The sequence below is a fragment of the Vicia villosa genome, linkage group LG3, assembly GCF_029867415.1.
Source record: "Vicia villosa cultivar HV-30 ecotype Madison, WI linkage group LG3, Vvil1.0, whole genome shotgun sequence".
NCBI lineage: Eukaryota > Viridiplantae > Streptophyta > Magnoliopsida > Fabales > Fabaceae > Vicia > Vicia villosa.
This window is the reverse complement of record NC_081182.1, coordinates 4904600-4921476: the sequence shown is the minus strand read 5'-3', so window position 1 is coordinate 4921476 and position 16877 is coordinate 4904600. Positions and strand designations below refer to the sequence as shown.

Below are 16877 nucleotides of genomic sequence, written 5' to 3'. Positions count from 1 at the left end.
TGCCTTGCAGGTACAACCCTTTTTTTCAATATCCATCACCGAAGATCAAGCCGTCTATTGCTGGCCACCTGTTCTACACCAACCTAACAGATGGACCTTATCATTTTGTCATTTGGATAGCCTAGATCTCTGGATCGGTATTTATACCTCGTTGTTTTTGGAATCAAATCATTTCTTTGCTAAAAAGAAATTATTTTTAGTGAGAGGAAGTTATAAGATTATAATTTAGTATGTGATATAGACTTTAAGTTACAAAGGCGTGATTTTTTTTTAAAGAAACAATGGCATGAAATTTAAAAGGTAGCTAATCCCTCTCCTTGTCACTCTCTCCCAAGTTGAAGAAGCAATGTCATTGTTGAGATCAAGGCACACTCTATCTCTTCCTTATGCCAACTTGTTTCTTTTTCGATTATTCCCTCATAATCACAATCACAATCTTATTGTTGTTGACGATGATGTTTCCTCATTCAACCACATGATCAACATGAACCCTAACCCACCCATATTTGAATTTAACAAGATATTAGGTTCCCTTATTAAGATCAAACATTACTCAACTACAATTTCCCTTTTTCAACAAATGCAATTTCGAGGAATTCCAACTGACATTGTTAATTTGAGCATATTGATTAACTGTTTCTGCCACCTTCATCAACTCAATTTTGCATTTTCTGTATTCCTCAAGATCCTGAAGCAAGGTTTTCAGCGCAGTACAATAACAATTAATACATTAATCAGAGGTCTCTGTAACAGTGGCAAGGTGGACAAAGCCCTTCACTTTCACGACAACATTATGGAGAATGGGTTTCAACTTGATCATTTTAGTTATGGGACGTTGATTGACGATTTATGTAAAATAGGAGAAGCAAAAGCTGTTTTACATGTTCTTAAAAAGGTTGAGGGGTTGTCGGTTAAGCCTAACGTGGTAATGTACGACACAATCATTGATAGTTAGGGAAAGGATAAACTCGTGAATGATGCTTTCGATTTATATTCTGAAATGATTGTCAAAGGAATTTCTTCGGATGTTATCACGTTTAGTACTTTAGTGAATAGCCTTTGCATTTTCTGTCAATTGAAAGAAGTAGTTGGCTTGTTAAATGAAATATCCTTGAAAAATATCAGCCTGACTGTTGAACGTTCAATACATTGATTGCTGGTTTTTCTAAGGAAGGAGAGGTGGAAAAAGCTAGAAGTATGTTGGATGTTATGATAAAAAAAGGCGTGAAGCCTGATGTTATTACTTATAATTCTTTGATGGATGGATATTTCTTAGTTAAATAAGTGAACAAGGCTAAACAAGTATTCAAATCTTTTGTTCAAAGAGGAATGGAACCTAATACTCGGAGTTACACTGTCATGATAGATGGATTTTGTAAGAGTAGAATGGTGGATGAAGTTATGAATCTCTTCGAAGAAATCCATTTGAAAAACATGGCTCCTGAAACTATAACATACAATCCGCTTATTGATCGACTTTGTAAATCGGGGAGAATCTTTGATGTTTGGGATCTCAATTCTATGAAACGCCAACACACCATTCAAAAGGCGTGTCGCCGCGTCGAACACGTGTCGGACACGGATACTCGCACGACACGCGTACGACACGTATCTAACATGTTTTTGCAGTGTCTGACAAAAATAATAATTTAATTGCAGCAGACACAGATACGACACCTTGTTTCAAATAAAGGACACATCCAACTCAAAAAATATTAGATTTAAAAAAAAATGCAACTCAATAATTATCAGATTTTTATTTATAAAATAATAGAGTTTTTTTACCTTTCATATTTCACTTTTTCACTATAAAAATAACACAATTAGGATTCCTTTTTTTTCTTTCTTATTCTACGATTTAGAGGCTAGTTTTATCAATATGAAATGACTATGATATGATTTTTATTATTTTGTTTTTGTGAATTTATGTCTTTATTTTATTTATTGAAAGTACTAAGTTTAAATATATATAAATTTTGCTTCCCGTTCTAAACTCTTTATTGCATTATTATATTAATACTCCATCCGTCTCATAATAAATGTCTTATTTGAGGTTTGCGCGGTTCTTAAGAAAATGATTAGATGTGTTGGTTTTAATGAAAAAATTAGTATCATTTACTAAAGTACCCTTATTTATTATAGATAGCAGAATAGTTGAAAAACGTGAAAGCTAATATATAAGAGACATTTATTTTGAGACATAGAAAAAATGCAAATGAGACACTTATTATGAGACAGAGGGAGTATATAAAATATATATAGCTGTGTCCCGTGTCCGTGTCCGAGTCCGGGCTTCATAGGATCTCATAGATGAGATGCATGACAGAGGCCAACCTGCTAATGTGATCACTTATAATTCTTTATTGGATGCTTTGTGCAAAAACCATAAGATTGAGTGGTTGACGATGCAATTGCATTATTAACGAAGATCAAAGACCAAGGGATTCATCCGAACATGTATACATACATTATACTTGTTGATGGAATATGCAAAAATGGAAGACTTAAGGATGCACAGAAGGTTTTTCGCGATCTTCTGATTAAGGGCTATTGTTTAGATGCTAAAATGTATACTGTGATGGTTAATGGACTTTGTAAAGATCGATTGTGGATATATATCTTTGCATTCATCTAATTGATTCGAGACCCCTTATCTTTGCAGGAAAAGTCTAACTCCTATTAACCAGGGGCATTGCTTTCAAGATACTCCAAGAAATCCCAAAGCATTATCATCAAATCCAAATGCAACATCAATAGCATTATCATCAAACTAACAGAAAACCCAAAGCTAAGGTTGGAAATGAATTCAAAATCCTCAAACTAACAGAGATGATGAAGAAATATAGACCCTAAGCTAATAAGGTTTGAAATCAGACATATCGGAATTCAAATTTAATGTAAACATAGGAAAAAGACCAAACTTTATAAAACCTGTACACTATCTATAAAATAAGAAAACAAAAGTACCTGGAAAATACTCAATTGCCCTTTGCTAAAAAAATTACACCTAATTGTTTTGGGGGCAAAATGTGTCTAAAAATTACTTTTTGTGACTAAATTCAGAATTTGGCTACATTGAAACTAATAGTTTGGTCTGTTTGTGTTACCATTGGGCCACATATGTACAATATCTAACTATTACAACTAAGTGGTAATAGATGAAATATAATATTGATTTTTAAACCTACTTTTTCGGTGAATAGTACATAAGTCTGCAAAGTTCTGATCACACAGGGCTGGTTTTGAAAACACACTCAACCTCACTTCTCTCTCACCTTAACCCTACTCTCTCTCCTCACGTTCCTCATTTTTTCACAAAACCTTCCACTTTCATCTTCTTCCACCGCTACATCTTCTTCCACCGTCTACTTCTGAAACTCAAATTTCTCATTTCAAAACTCAATGTTCTTCTTTCTTTTCTCTATTTCAGAATCGAAGCATAAATATGGATCTGAGGACGAACAAGGGAGTAGAGAATGAAAGGCTACTCCTATGGCGGTGTGGGATTCGTGAGGAACGTGTGGTGGTCGGTCATTATTTATGCGATTTGAAGGTGATGTTTTAAACCTTCACACTAACCTTGCTTCTGATCTGTTATGTTCTTCCTTTTCATCCTCATTTTATTTATTTTTTTGTTCATTTTGATACTAAAAATATTAACATTTGGTTATAGATTCTTCGTCAGTGTTAGTTTGCAGAGGCAGACGATTATTATTCAGAAACATGATCGGTTTCAACTTTATCTTCTTTTTTTTCTTCTGATTTGGCCTGTTAATATGTTTTGTATTTGATGGATTTAGAGACTTTCCATCGAGAAAATTCTTTGGTGTTACTTGAAAAAGATGTTGTTGTTAATGTTTGATGTTGTCTATATGTGCAGGTTTTTTACAGGCTTTATTTATATGTGCACATTTTAGGGGTTTCAAAATGTTGGATTCAAATTTGGAGAGGTCAGTCCTTCTGATTAAACTCAGATCTGAGGTATTTATTTAGCAAACTGATCAATATTTACATTCAGTTCTTACTAAAATAATTTCTCTTTGATTTTTCACTAACTTAGTTTTATATGATTCATTATGTATTGTTTTTTTATGTGGAGAAAATAGATTAGATCTACAAAATTAACTTGTGTGTGAGGGTGAAGAAGAAAACAACAACGTAACTTGAATCTAATTTTTTTTACATGTTTAAAACTAAATTTGTTAGGTACATGCTGAAGCAAATTGGAGTGAATATTGCAAATGTTTATGGGGGTGCTCCTATTAGTCAACATGTTTGTTTTATGTATTGTTTTTTGTTTTATTTTGTTGGTTTATGAGTTTTTATAGTGTTGATTTAGTTCATTGTTTATGACTATAGCCATCTTCGGGTTTTCGAGAGGGGTGTTGATATTCTGGTTGCAACTTTGGAATGTTTGGTGAATATGATTGAGGGAGGAAAGGTAATATGATGTCTATTATTGATGCAACATTGATTTGTTATATACATGAATGTCCCATATTAATAACTTCTTATTGATTTGTCTGCAACATTTATATTAGAGGTATCACAATCGCGGCAACGGTGGTGGCGGGGATGGTTTTGCGAGAGGTTAAGGTAATCGCAGAGGTTCTGTTTCTACCGTGAATACTTGTGATCTGAATCTCATTAAGTCATCTGAAGTTCATGACAATCACATTGATCATCCAATTCTTATTTACTCTCATGTTGTTTGTGACACAAACAAGACTGTACCAGTTGATAATGATCTATCCATGAGTCATGCTAGACACAAAGACTTGGTTCCAATTTTCAACTATTTCAAATATAAGGGCTTTTATGTTTTTTTATGTTCTCTACTTTAATTTTATATATGGTTTAGTTAGAGGGAAAGAAACTATGTTCTTCTGGTTTTATTCATGGTTCTGACTGTTTGATTGTTGTTGGTATAAGTGGGATTAGTTATGTGGATGTTACAGTATCTACAGTTTGGGCTATGTGGATGTCGAAAGTTGATTATGCGTTTGCTGATTCCTGTTCGCTTGATATCTCCTCTGGCACCACTGCTTCAACTGCTCTTGTATTTGGGAGGATACTAAAGTTGTATTATTATCATTACTCTTTGGTAACCATATAATGGGCATTTGCTTATTTAGTTATAATTTACTTGGGAAAATCCAAAGAAACTTGGATAGTGTTTTTGTCCTCTCTTATTGGAGATGGAAGGCAAAACTTGCAGAAAGAAACATATATTTGATTTGTTTTACATGTTGCATGATTTCTTTTAAGGTCTTTTCCTCAACTTGAGAAAACTTCATCATTGACAGAAAGTTGAGTGTATAAGTATTATGTATATTTAATGTGCATATTGCAAGTTGTGTATTATATTATTATATTTTTATTGTGTGTATAAATGTGTCTATTTTTTTACCTCTCAATTTTTAAGACAAATTAATGTTAATAATAAGAAAAAAAGTTATGTGCTTTGAATTATGCTTATATTTTGTCATTTGATTTGATACTGTTACGTGCTTTAAAAATGTTACTGAATCAAATTTCTATTGGTATATGAGAAAAAATGTATTGTTGATTAAACTTTTTATAAATGATGTCAAAATACGGGAAAACAATTATATTTATAAACAATATTATTTTTATATAAGAAAAAAATATATTACTGATTTACGTATTTTTATAAATGATGTCAAAATTTTGTTTTTGTTTTATTATTCTTTTATTACATTGTTTCTTGGAAATTCAACTTTGTAACAAATAAGTACATTGATTTTTTTTTTTTTCATGTTATAAGAGACTACTATCAAATAAGTACATTTTTTTTAAATAACCAAAATAAAATGAGAAGTTTTGATATTTAGAATTTTCAAATTTGTTTTTTATCTCTTACAAGTTACTACACAATCAAAGCACATCAGTACAAAATAAATGTTCAACATCCTACATTACTCCATATTCCAACATAAATAAAAGAACATAATTATAATTAAATATAATAGCAAAAATGCTATTAATTACAAATGAATTTGAGAATTTGTTATTAAGGCTAATCATTTCAACATAATGATAGAGTTATACGTTTCTTAAATGATAGAAATGGTAGAGTTAAAATTTTAATTGCAAGATGAATATTTATAATAAATAGTAATGATTAAGGTTTCAAAATTTTAAATATGCACTAATTAGAATTAGAATTGAATTATATATAATTATTGATATTAAATAACGAGTAATGGTGTTTTAAATGTACAATATATATATATATATATATATATATATATATATATATATATATATATATATATATATATATATTTCAAATACTTTTTCAGATATTATCATTCATCAAATTAATTATATTTTTAATCTATCAATAAATAAAATAATTGTAATAAATTTATTGAACATACTTTTTTTCCATTTCTTTATAATATATAAGGTTCTGTTTGGCAAACCATTTTTATATACGAGAATAAATTTACTATTAATTCAAAAAAATAAAATTTATATACGGGAATAAATTTACTATTGATTCCAATGATTTTATAAAGAATGTCAAAACAAAAATAATATTTACTCAAAAAATAATATTTACATACGAGAAATAAATACAGGAAAACATATTTTTATATACAGAAAAATAATAATTATTGTTCAAAAAAAATGTCTTTTTAAAAATATTATGAATTACTCAATGTGGCCGACAAAAACCTAAATATTAGTGGTTTATAAAAAACTCCTATATTATATTGTAACACATTTAATATTTTAAATTTTAACTTATATATTAATCTTAAACTTCTTTTTTATCCTTTTTTTTTATAATTTATTTTAATTTTTTCTATTATTTTTGAATTCCAAATTTTAACTGGTAACATAAAACCGGCCCACACCAGAACCCGTGCGGAGGCACGGGTTTCACACTAGTTATAGAGAAACATTCGAGACCCGCCCAATTATTTTGATGACATGGATTATTAAAATTATCATTTATTATTAAATATTTTGTTACTTTTATGCGGAAGGATAGACAATGGCAACAACGGAAGTGAGAATTGGATTGATATTTTTTTTTAAGAATACAACACCATTAAAACATAGAGTGAAAGTGATTTTGAAAAATGATATAATATAAAATGATTAAAGTTGCAAAAAATATAAAAAATATGAGATTAAAATTTATAAAATAAAATAATAAGAGAACTTAATATTATGCAATTAGCGATAAAAATTATAACACAATTACGCGTGTATTCTTAATTATATTGTTAACCCATAAAAATAGTAAGTAATTAATTTAGGAATATTTTTGAAATAAAAATATTAAATGCATTTAGATTTATTAATATTTAATTATATTTAATATCAAAAAAATTTAAAGTTTCTTATTTTTTAATTTTTTTTAGAAGTCTTTTACTTATAATAAGGACAGAGAGATTACATTAAATTTGTAACCAACCCTTTAATGTGTGACTCATTGGATCCTGTGATTATTAAGGACAAAAATATAAAAAATTATAATTTGGTGAAAACTAAAAGAAATAAGTAAATATAAAAAATAAATTTGAAAAAAACTTTTACCTAATCACACATTATAATTATATGGTCGTATCTCAAATTTTTTGAATGTTTAACAGCTTCTGAAAGTTCCAATATTGTGATTAAAGATTAAATTTGTTCCAATATCTAAGACAATAGACTTATAGACAATGACGAAGTTACAAAGCAGCGGGAGGGTGTAGACGTGTAGTAGCACCCCTCAAAATTATCAGAATTTTTTAATAGTTGGGTTTTATATTAACGAAATGAAAGAGGAACTTTTATTTATTGCAATGTTTTAAAAATTAAACCGAAACTTATCGCCGAACCGTTTATTTAATAAACTAATAATATGAAACAAAATTTTATAGGTATGTTACAATATAGTTGCACACTTCATTTCAATCTTAGTTGAAGAATAATTTGAACAATTTAAAAAATTGTAATAAAATAAGTTAAACTAATTCACATCAAGATTAAAATAACAAAAATATAATAACTAAAATAAAGTTTAAATAATTAAGAATATTTAAGTTAAATAAGATAGAATACTAAGGGTCTGTTTGGTAAAAATAACGGTTGATTAATAAGTTAGCTGATAGCTTATAGCTTATGACCGATAGCTGATGACTGATGACTTATGCCTTATAACGGATGGTTGAGACTGATAGCTTATAAGCTAATTGAAGTGTTTGGTAAAATTAACAGTTCAATTAACTTATAAATGTAAAATGACATAAAAGATATTTAATATATAATTATTTTATTTTAAATTAAAATAAATTATAAGGGTTAAAAATGGATTTTAATTAGAATAATAAGGATAAAAAAGGAAGAAAATATAATAAGCTATAAGACATAAGCTAAAACGCTATTTGAAATAGCGTCTGGAAAATAAGTTATAAGCTCGTGATAAAAAGACCGTTATCAAACGGGTGTAAATTATCATATGAGCTTATAAGACATAAGCTATAAGCTCGAAAACATGTCTTACCAAACATAGCGTAAACAATACAATATATATAATTAAACAACAAAAAACAAATTCAAGTTAAACTACGACAAACAAGTCATAATTGACGATAGCAAACAATATTGACTTGAGCGTCAACCAAATATTGAGTTGGACAATACAACTTGTTTGAAAGATACGGCGTGATGACGATGAAATGTGGTTGAAAGAAAAACTGTAACGAAGTGATAAAACTTAGAAATTTATATGATTGTAAAAAAATACAAAAATTTTTTGTTATTGAAAAATGTTTGTTAAGTTTTAATATTAAGATATTAATTTATTAATGTTTTTTTTTTTAAAATAGTCCATTTGATGCATTTATTTGAACCGGACGATTTTACAAAATCGGATTAGGTTCTTTGGTTCAAATGGTTTTGAACGGTTCTATTCGATTTTTTTTAGTTTTATTTTAATTTTAACTCATTAGCGATTTTAAAAAGTTGACCCAACTGAATTCATCTCCGATTCCCAATCTAACCAACTGAACCGTTCGGTTCGATTTTTAAAACATAGATATTAATAGATAACATTTATATTTTATTTAAACAACTTTTTTACCTGACTTGCTTCATAATAAAGAAATGTTAAACAATTTTTTTACCCGACTTGCTTCATAATAAAGAAATGTTAAACAACTTTTTACTTGACTTGCTTCATAATAAAGAAATGATATTTGAACACTTAAAACTAATATCTAATATGTGTGTTTCTTTCGTATTTAAAGCATATTAATATATTTTCAAAAGAAATAAGAGACACAAAGACATTCACATACGATATCTAAAATTTGATATTCAAATAATATACTAGTAGCTCGTTTTTACCATACACTTATTATAGGAAAGTCTTTTGGCTGTTTTATTTCTAAACGTCCAATAATAAATTTAATAAGTAATAATGAAATGATTTAATTTTTTTAAAACTATATTAAATTATTTTTTATACAAAATTATTTCAAAAAAATATCTTTAACTATAAATTACTTAAGAGTGTGTTTGGTTCGAGGTAGACGGAGCGGAAGGGAGGGGAGGGGAAATTTTTAATTAAACATGTTTGGTTTAAATATAAGGAGGGGAAGGGAGGGGAGGGGAGCAAAATTCCTCCAAACCTCACTTTTTGCGTCCCTCTGAATTGGGGGATTTGGAGGGGAGGAGAGGGAATTAAAATTTTAATACGTAAAAAATAAATATATTTACTAAAATATTTTTAGTTTAATTTTAATATTTCAAAATTATTTATTTTCTTTCGTGTTAATGCTTCTCTTCTATGTGATTTTTCTTGATTATTTCCATCAACTTATTATAACTATTATCCACCTTCAAATTTTTTTACTTAATACAAATCATAATCATTACATTATTTTTATAATTTTTTTAATGTTTATTTATGTTATTTTTTCTTCTAATTTTGTTATCTAACCTATTATATTTTCTTTTATATCAAATTTTAGATTTTATTTTTTGTTTATTCATTTTATTAAAAATAAATAAATTAATAATTTTAACAATAACTTATTTTATATATTTGTTTTGTTAGACGATTATCACTATTTAAAATTTTTTATTAGCATATAGTATCATTTGTGTCGTAGAGTTATTATTTGAATCGAATGTAATCAATTTATTAACGTTATGGTAAATTATAATATTTTAGTCCCTCAATATTAAAAATTTTATTATCAAAAAAATATTTATGAATTTTTCATATTTGAATATTATATCAGTTATATAAGATCATAAGGATAAAAATGTAATTTATTAATAAAACATCTCTCCTCCCTTCCTGAAGCAAACCTATTTTTAATTAAAACCACTCTTTTCCCCTCCCCTCTCTTATTTTGAACCAAACAATTATTTGATTAAAAAAAATCCCTCACCTCCCCTCTCTTCCCCTTCCTTCCTTTAAAACCCCTCTCATCCCCTCCCTTCATTTGAACCAAACAGACCCTAAGTAAATTTGAGTTATATTAGCTTAAAATCAAATATTATTAAATTGAAAAAAAAAACTCTTTATATCAATTAATGCTTTTAAGTTGCAATTCAAATTAATTAGATTTTTTTGTAATTTGTTTAATGTTGAAAATAGCGATTATATTATATAGTTATTTGTGTTGGTGTTAAACTAATTAAATTTTAGGGAAATTTTGGTGTTTGGGCAATTTAGCTGTGGTTTTTTTTTAAAAAATGTATATCTATTTTTAAAAAGAGAAGATGGAATTGATAGTTAATTTGTACACATTTAGTCAATTTTTTTGGTTAAACATATTTAATCAATATTATATAAAGTAAACTTTTTAATTAATAGTAATTGATTTGTGTTTTTTAGAAGTGTTACAATGGTGGGATATACAGAAAAATGACTTTTTTTAAGAAAACAATTTTTAAAATATAAAATAAAAAATAAAAAATTATTTTTATGATTTTTTAAATAGTATTTATCGCATTCCTTAATATTTTAAACAAAATACACCTCACTAGAAAATATTAAAAAAATTTCATTTATTAAAAATACGTCATAATAGTATTTAGAGACTGTTTGGCCCAACTTTTTATCTACTTTTCTTCTCCTTATAAGGACATGGAGGGCCAAACACATTTTTTAGAAAGCTCTTATGAAAAAAAGTAGTTTTTTTTTAAAGACAAAAAATTGAATAAAAGGAGCTTGTAAAAAAGGAGTTGAAACCAACGTTTTTGGAGTTTAAAACATGTGGTCGCGGTTCGAATCCCACTGAAAACACTTTTCTTTAAAAAAATGGCACTAGTACAATAGACTGTAATTTTGTCAATTTTTTCTATGGTTCATAACATCTAGAGTTATTATTTTATTTATTCTTATTTTTTCTTCTTCTTCTGTTTACATTATCATTTTTGAAGATACTAGTATTTTTTTAATTTTTATTTATTTTCTATATTGTATTTTTTTATTGAATAATGATTCTCAATAATAATATTATTAATTCCTTATACTATACATTAAATTATATTTGTTAATACAACAATTAATCAATATGCGTTATATATATATATATATATATATATATATATATATATATATATATATATATATATATATATATATATATATATATATATATATATATATATATAGAGGAGGGATCAAATTACACCATTATGTTACACTTATAGTTACACTCATTAATAACCTTTGATTTTAATTTAATCCAATGACTAGAAATATTTAATTAGTGACTCATGATTCTTACTTAAAATAGTTTTATTCTATTTTTGGTAATTAATAATTTTGATTTTAACATATTATAATTTATTCTATTTCTCATAAAATAAATAAAATCCTACTTTTGTAACAATTAAATCACACTTCAATTTTGTAAAAAAAAAATTTCATAAAAAAAGTCAAGATTAAAAAAAAAACTTTTCATATTTTTAAATATATCAATTATATATAGAATTTTAAGCAAAAAAAATATAAATTTATTTATATAAAAAATAGAAAAATTTGTTTAAAGTTAAAAAAATTTATATAAAAATAAGTTTGATATTAATAAATGTTAAAAACCATAAATTTTTAAGAAATTTTAATAAGAATAAGTGAATAGAATATAGTTTTATATTATTATAAAAATTGTGTTTTGTTTAAAATTGTTAGTAAACATTATTAGATGAAAAATAATATTTGGTAGTAAGAAATCTTTAAAATTCACGTACTTAAAACTTATTAATAAAAAACAAGTGATTTTTACTAATATTTCTTAAAATATGTTATTTTTACCGTTTCTTAATAAAACTATAATTTTTTTAATTAAAAAAACTTGTATTCTTAATTTTTTTTAAATATTGCACTACTTTTTAAAATAAAATTTTATTTGATCCACAAATAAATTATTATGTTCTAATTATTTGATCCACATATTTTGAGAATTATTTTGTATTGTATTTAAAAATAAAACACTTTTATTAGTTACATTAAGCGAATACAATATTAATTTTTCTTTAAAATAAATCACAACTTTTATACCAATTTTTTCTTAGTAACAAATATTATTTTCATCAAATAATGCTTACTAATAATTTTGAACAAATCACAATTTTTATAATAATATAAAACTACATTCGATTCACTTATTATTATTATCATTATTATTATTATTATTATTATTATTATCATTATTATTATTATTATTTTTAATATTTCTTAAAAATTTATGATTTTTAATATTTATTAATATCAAAATTGAATTTGATTTAATTGTTACAAAATTAGTAGCAATTTTATTAATTTTATGAGAAAAAATAAATTATAATTTGATAAAATCAAAGTTAATAATTACCAAAAATAGAATAAAACTATTTTAAGTAAGAATCATGAGTCATTAATTAAACATTTCTAACCATTGGATTAAAATAAAATCAAAGGTTATTAATGAGTGTAACTATAAGTGTAACATATTGGTGTAATTTGATCCCTCCTCATCTAGAGGAGGGATCAAATTACACCATTATGTTACACTTATAGTTACACTCATTAATAACCTTTGATTTTAATTTAATCCAATGACTAGAAATATTTAATTAGTGACTCATGATTCTTACTTAAAATAGTTTTATTCTATTTTTGGTAATTAATAATTTTGATTTTAACATATTATAATTTATTCTATTTCTCATAAAATAAATAAAATCCTACTTTTGTAACAATTAAATCACACTTCAATTTTGTAAAAAAAAAATTTCATAAAAAAAGTCAAGATTAAAAAAAAAACTTTTCATATTTTTAAATATATCAATTATATATAGAATTTTAAGCAAAAAAAATATAAATTTATTTATATAAAAAATAGAAAAATTTGTTTAAAGTTAAAAAAATTTATATAAAAATAAGTTTGATATTAATAAATGTTAAAAACCATAAATTTTTAAGAAATTTTAATAAGAATAAGTGAATAGAATATAGTTTTATATTATTATAAAAATTGTGTTTTGTTTAAAATTGTTAGTAAACATTATTAGATGAAAAATAATATTTGGTAGTAAGAAATCTTTAAAATTCACGTACTTAAAACTTATTAATAAAAAACAAGTGATTTTTACTAATATTTCTTAAAATATGTTATTTTTACCGTTTCTTAATAAAACTATAATTTTTTTAATTAAAAAAACTTGTATTCTTAATTTTTTTTAAATATTGCACTACTTTTTAAAATAAAATTTTATTTGATCCACAAATAAATTATTATGTTCTAATTATTTGATCCACATATTTTGAGAATTATTTTGTATTGTATTTAAAAATAAAACACTTTTATTAGTTACATTAAGCGAATACAATATTAATTTTTCTTTAAAATAAATCACAACTTTTATACCAATTTTTTCTTAGTAACAAATATTATTTTCATCAAATAATGCTTACTAATAATTTTGAACAAATCACAATTTTTATAATAATATAAAACTACATTCGATTCACTTATTATTATTATCATTATTATTATTATTATTATTATTATTATCATTATTATTATTATTATTTTTAATATTTCTTAAAAATTTATGATTTTTAATATTTATTAATATCAAAATTGAATTTGATTTAATTGTTACAAAATTAGTAGCAATTTTATTAATTTTATGAGAAAAAATAAATTATAATTTGATAAAATCAAAGTTAATAATTACCAAAAATAGAATAAAACTATTTTAAGTAAGAATCATGAGTCATTAATTAAACATTTCTAACCATTGGATTAAAATAAAATCAAAGGTTATTAATGAGTGTAACTATAAGTGTAACATATTGGTGTAATTTGATCCCTCCTCATCTATATATATATATATATATATATATATATATATATATATATATATATATATATATATATATATATATATATATATATATATATAAAATATTTTACGAAACAACTTTTAAATTTAAAATAATTTGAAAGTTTAAAAAGTAATCATAACCAATCAGCTTCAACTTTATTTTAAAAGCTCTTATTTTTAACTTTAACTTTAAAGTAACTTTTAAGACTTAAAAAAGTTGGGTCAAACGAGCTCTTACTATGGCTTATAGATAGAAGTCCTTCTCTCTTCAAAAATAAAACAACTTAGATAATAGATACGATAAATTTACTACAAACACCGTGGCACAATTTATTTCTACCAATATTAAAGTACAATGTTGCAATTCAAATTAATTAGATACTTAAAGTATATAATGTTAACTTATATCAATTTAAAGATTTAAAAGCAAATACTACAATAACATTTGATTTAGATCCTATAAGCAAATACTACAATAACATTTGATTTAATGGAAAAGGTTTTTGATCCCATGGAACTGTTTTCAATGTTCATGGGAAGGTTGTTGAACCTGATACTTTCTCATTGGTGAGCTTCTCATGCTCTTTGAAATTAATAATGATAGTACTGACTAATTACTAGTTAGCAACCATTCTTATTTGCTATACATGGTTATTTGCATAAAAAAATTTCCACTAAAAATTTAAGAAATTAAAAATCGAAGTTGTTATCATTAATTTATTCACTCAGTAATCAAAATTGATAATTCAATCACCAAATTACACAAAATTAAGGTTTCAAAATCTGGTTTAAGATTTAAAATCTGGTTTAATACGAAAGATGAGATGAAGAAACATCTATTATAAATATATAAAAAATAAAGTACCTAGAAATACCACATATAACCTTCTGACTAAAAGTTATAACTTTTTTTATTTCAAGGATAAAAGTGATTTATTACTACATTGCTTCAATCATATGCATTTGACATTAAATACGTCTGATGTGTCACTACATCAATTATTTTAAATATTTTTTATTTATTTTAATGTGTGGATGATGACTATTAGAATTCTTCCATAAGTGGGACTCACAAACCAAAGATAAATGTAATTGTTGGACAATGGAAATAATGCGTTTTTCCATGTTGCTAATAAATTTTTTTTTTTTTGAAAATCTAATCAATTAGCATGGCTACAAATTCAAATTAAAACGCCTTCTATATTTTTCTTGAAAAGTGTTGCATATGAATATAGGATAAAAGAGGCATTCAAAGCAATTACACTAGACATGTAGAAAAGAAGTACCTAAATCAAATCCTAACCTGCCGAATAAGATCACAGTTTATTCAAGAAAGTTGGATGTTAGTATTGAAGAGGTATTGTTAAATTATTGTTACAAATTATTTAGTTCAAATTAGTATTCTTTTTGGTTACCCATGTCTATCTGCATTCTTTTTGGGTTTTGTGGCAGATGAAAGCTCCCCGTCGTAGTGCTGCAACGTTTTGCCATCTTCAAACGAAACAATCAATATTCATATTAGGCAGTATGGAAACAATGAGTTGATATCAACGGAATCATATTGAAGAGTAATTCAATATTCAGAAGTTGTGATGTGGGCTGATCTTCTGATGGTTACTCAGAAGATGTCGTTGACCAGAAGATGTTATCTTTTGGGTCCCACTAGCTTAGCTGTTTAGTAGTAAGGGTACTTTAGTATTTTGTAGTACTGTTTGTATCTTAGACTTGTTCACTAAGTTTACTATTTTAGGGCTTATGTGGCAAGATTTTTCTTTTCCTATAAAATAGCCTTGTAATAGCTATCATTAGTAGTAGAATACAACATTTTATTCTCTCATCTCTTTTACGCCGTTATTCTATTATTCTCTTTGTCACCATCTTTATTCATTGTGCACCAACAATTGGTATCTAGAGCTCCGGTTCCAAACACAGGGAAACACGAGTGAACGTGAGTTTGTGTGACTGTGTGATTGATTTTGTTTCTGGGAAACAAAATTGTGTTGAATCACATTTTTCTTGATTGTTTGTGGGTTGGGAAACACTGTGTGAGTGTGAGTGAAATCAGATTTTTATCTGCACAAGTTTAAAGATGAGTGGAAGCAACTTGAATACCAAACTTCCAGTTCTTGATGGTAAAAACTGGAATAGATGGATGATTCAAATGCGTGTATTATTTGGTGCTCAAGATGTTCTAGATCTTGTCACTGGAGGGTATATTCCGGTTGCAGCGGATGCAACGGAAGAACAAAGAGAAGTGCAGAGAGAGACGAAGAAGAGAGACCAAAAGGCGTTGTTCTTCATCCATCAGTGTGTGGATGTGAATGTGTTTGAGAAGATTGCTGATTCTATGACGTCAAAGGAGGCGTGGGATATACTGGTCAGGTGTTACGGTGGTGACGTATCAGTGAAGAAGGTGAAGCTTCAATCCCTGAGAAAGCAATATGAGAATCTCAACATGAAGAACAATGAGAAAGTCTCTGAGTATATCTCTAGAGTGATTGTGATCACTAATGAGATGAAGG

General features: G+C 25.9%; 1 long non-coding RNA gene and 1 pseudogene across 1 annotated transcript; both read left to right on the top strand.

Moving 5' to 3' along the window:
- The first annotated feature begins 346 nt into the window (after positions 1–346).
- LOC131657450 (pentatricopeptide repeat-containing protein At1g12775, mitochondrial-like) lies at positions 347–2774 on the top strand (annotated as a pseudogene).
- A 474-nt stretch (positions 2775–3248) lies between these two features.
- On the top strand, positions 3249–5213 carry LOC131654794 (uncharacterized). Its single transcript, XR_009299572.1, has 3 exons — positions 3249–3553; positions 3881–4273; positions 4360–5213. It is a non-coding gene; the product is annotated as an uncharacterized LOC131654794 (long non-coding RNA).
- The last annotated feature ends 11664 nt before the right edge of the window (positions 5214–16877 follow it).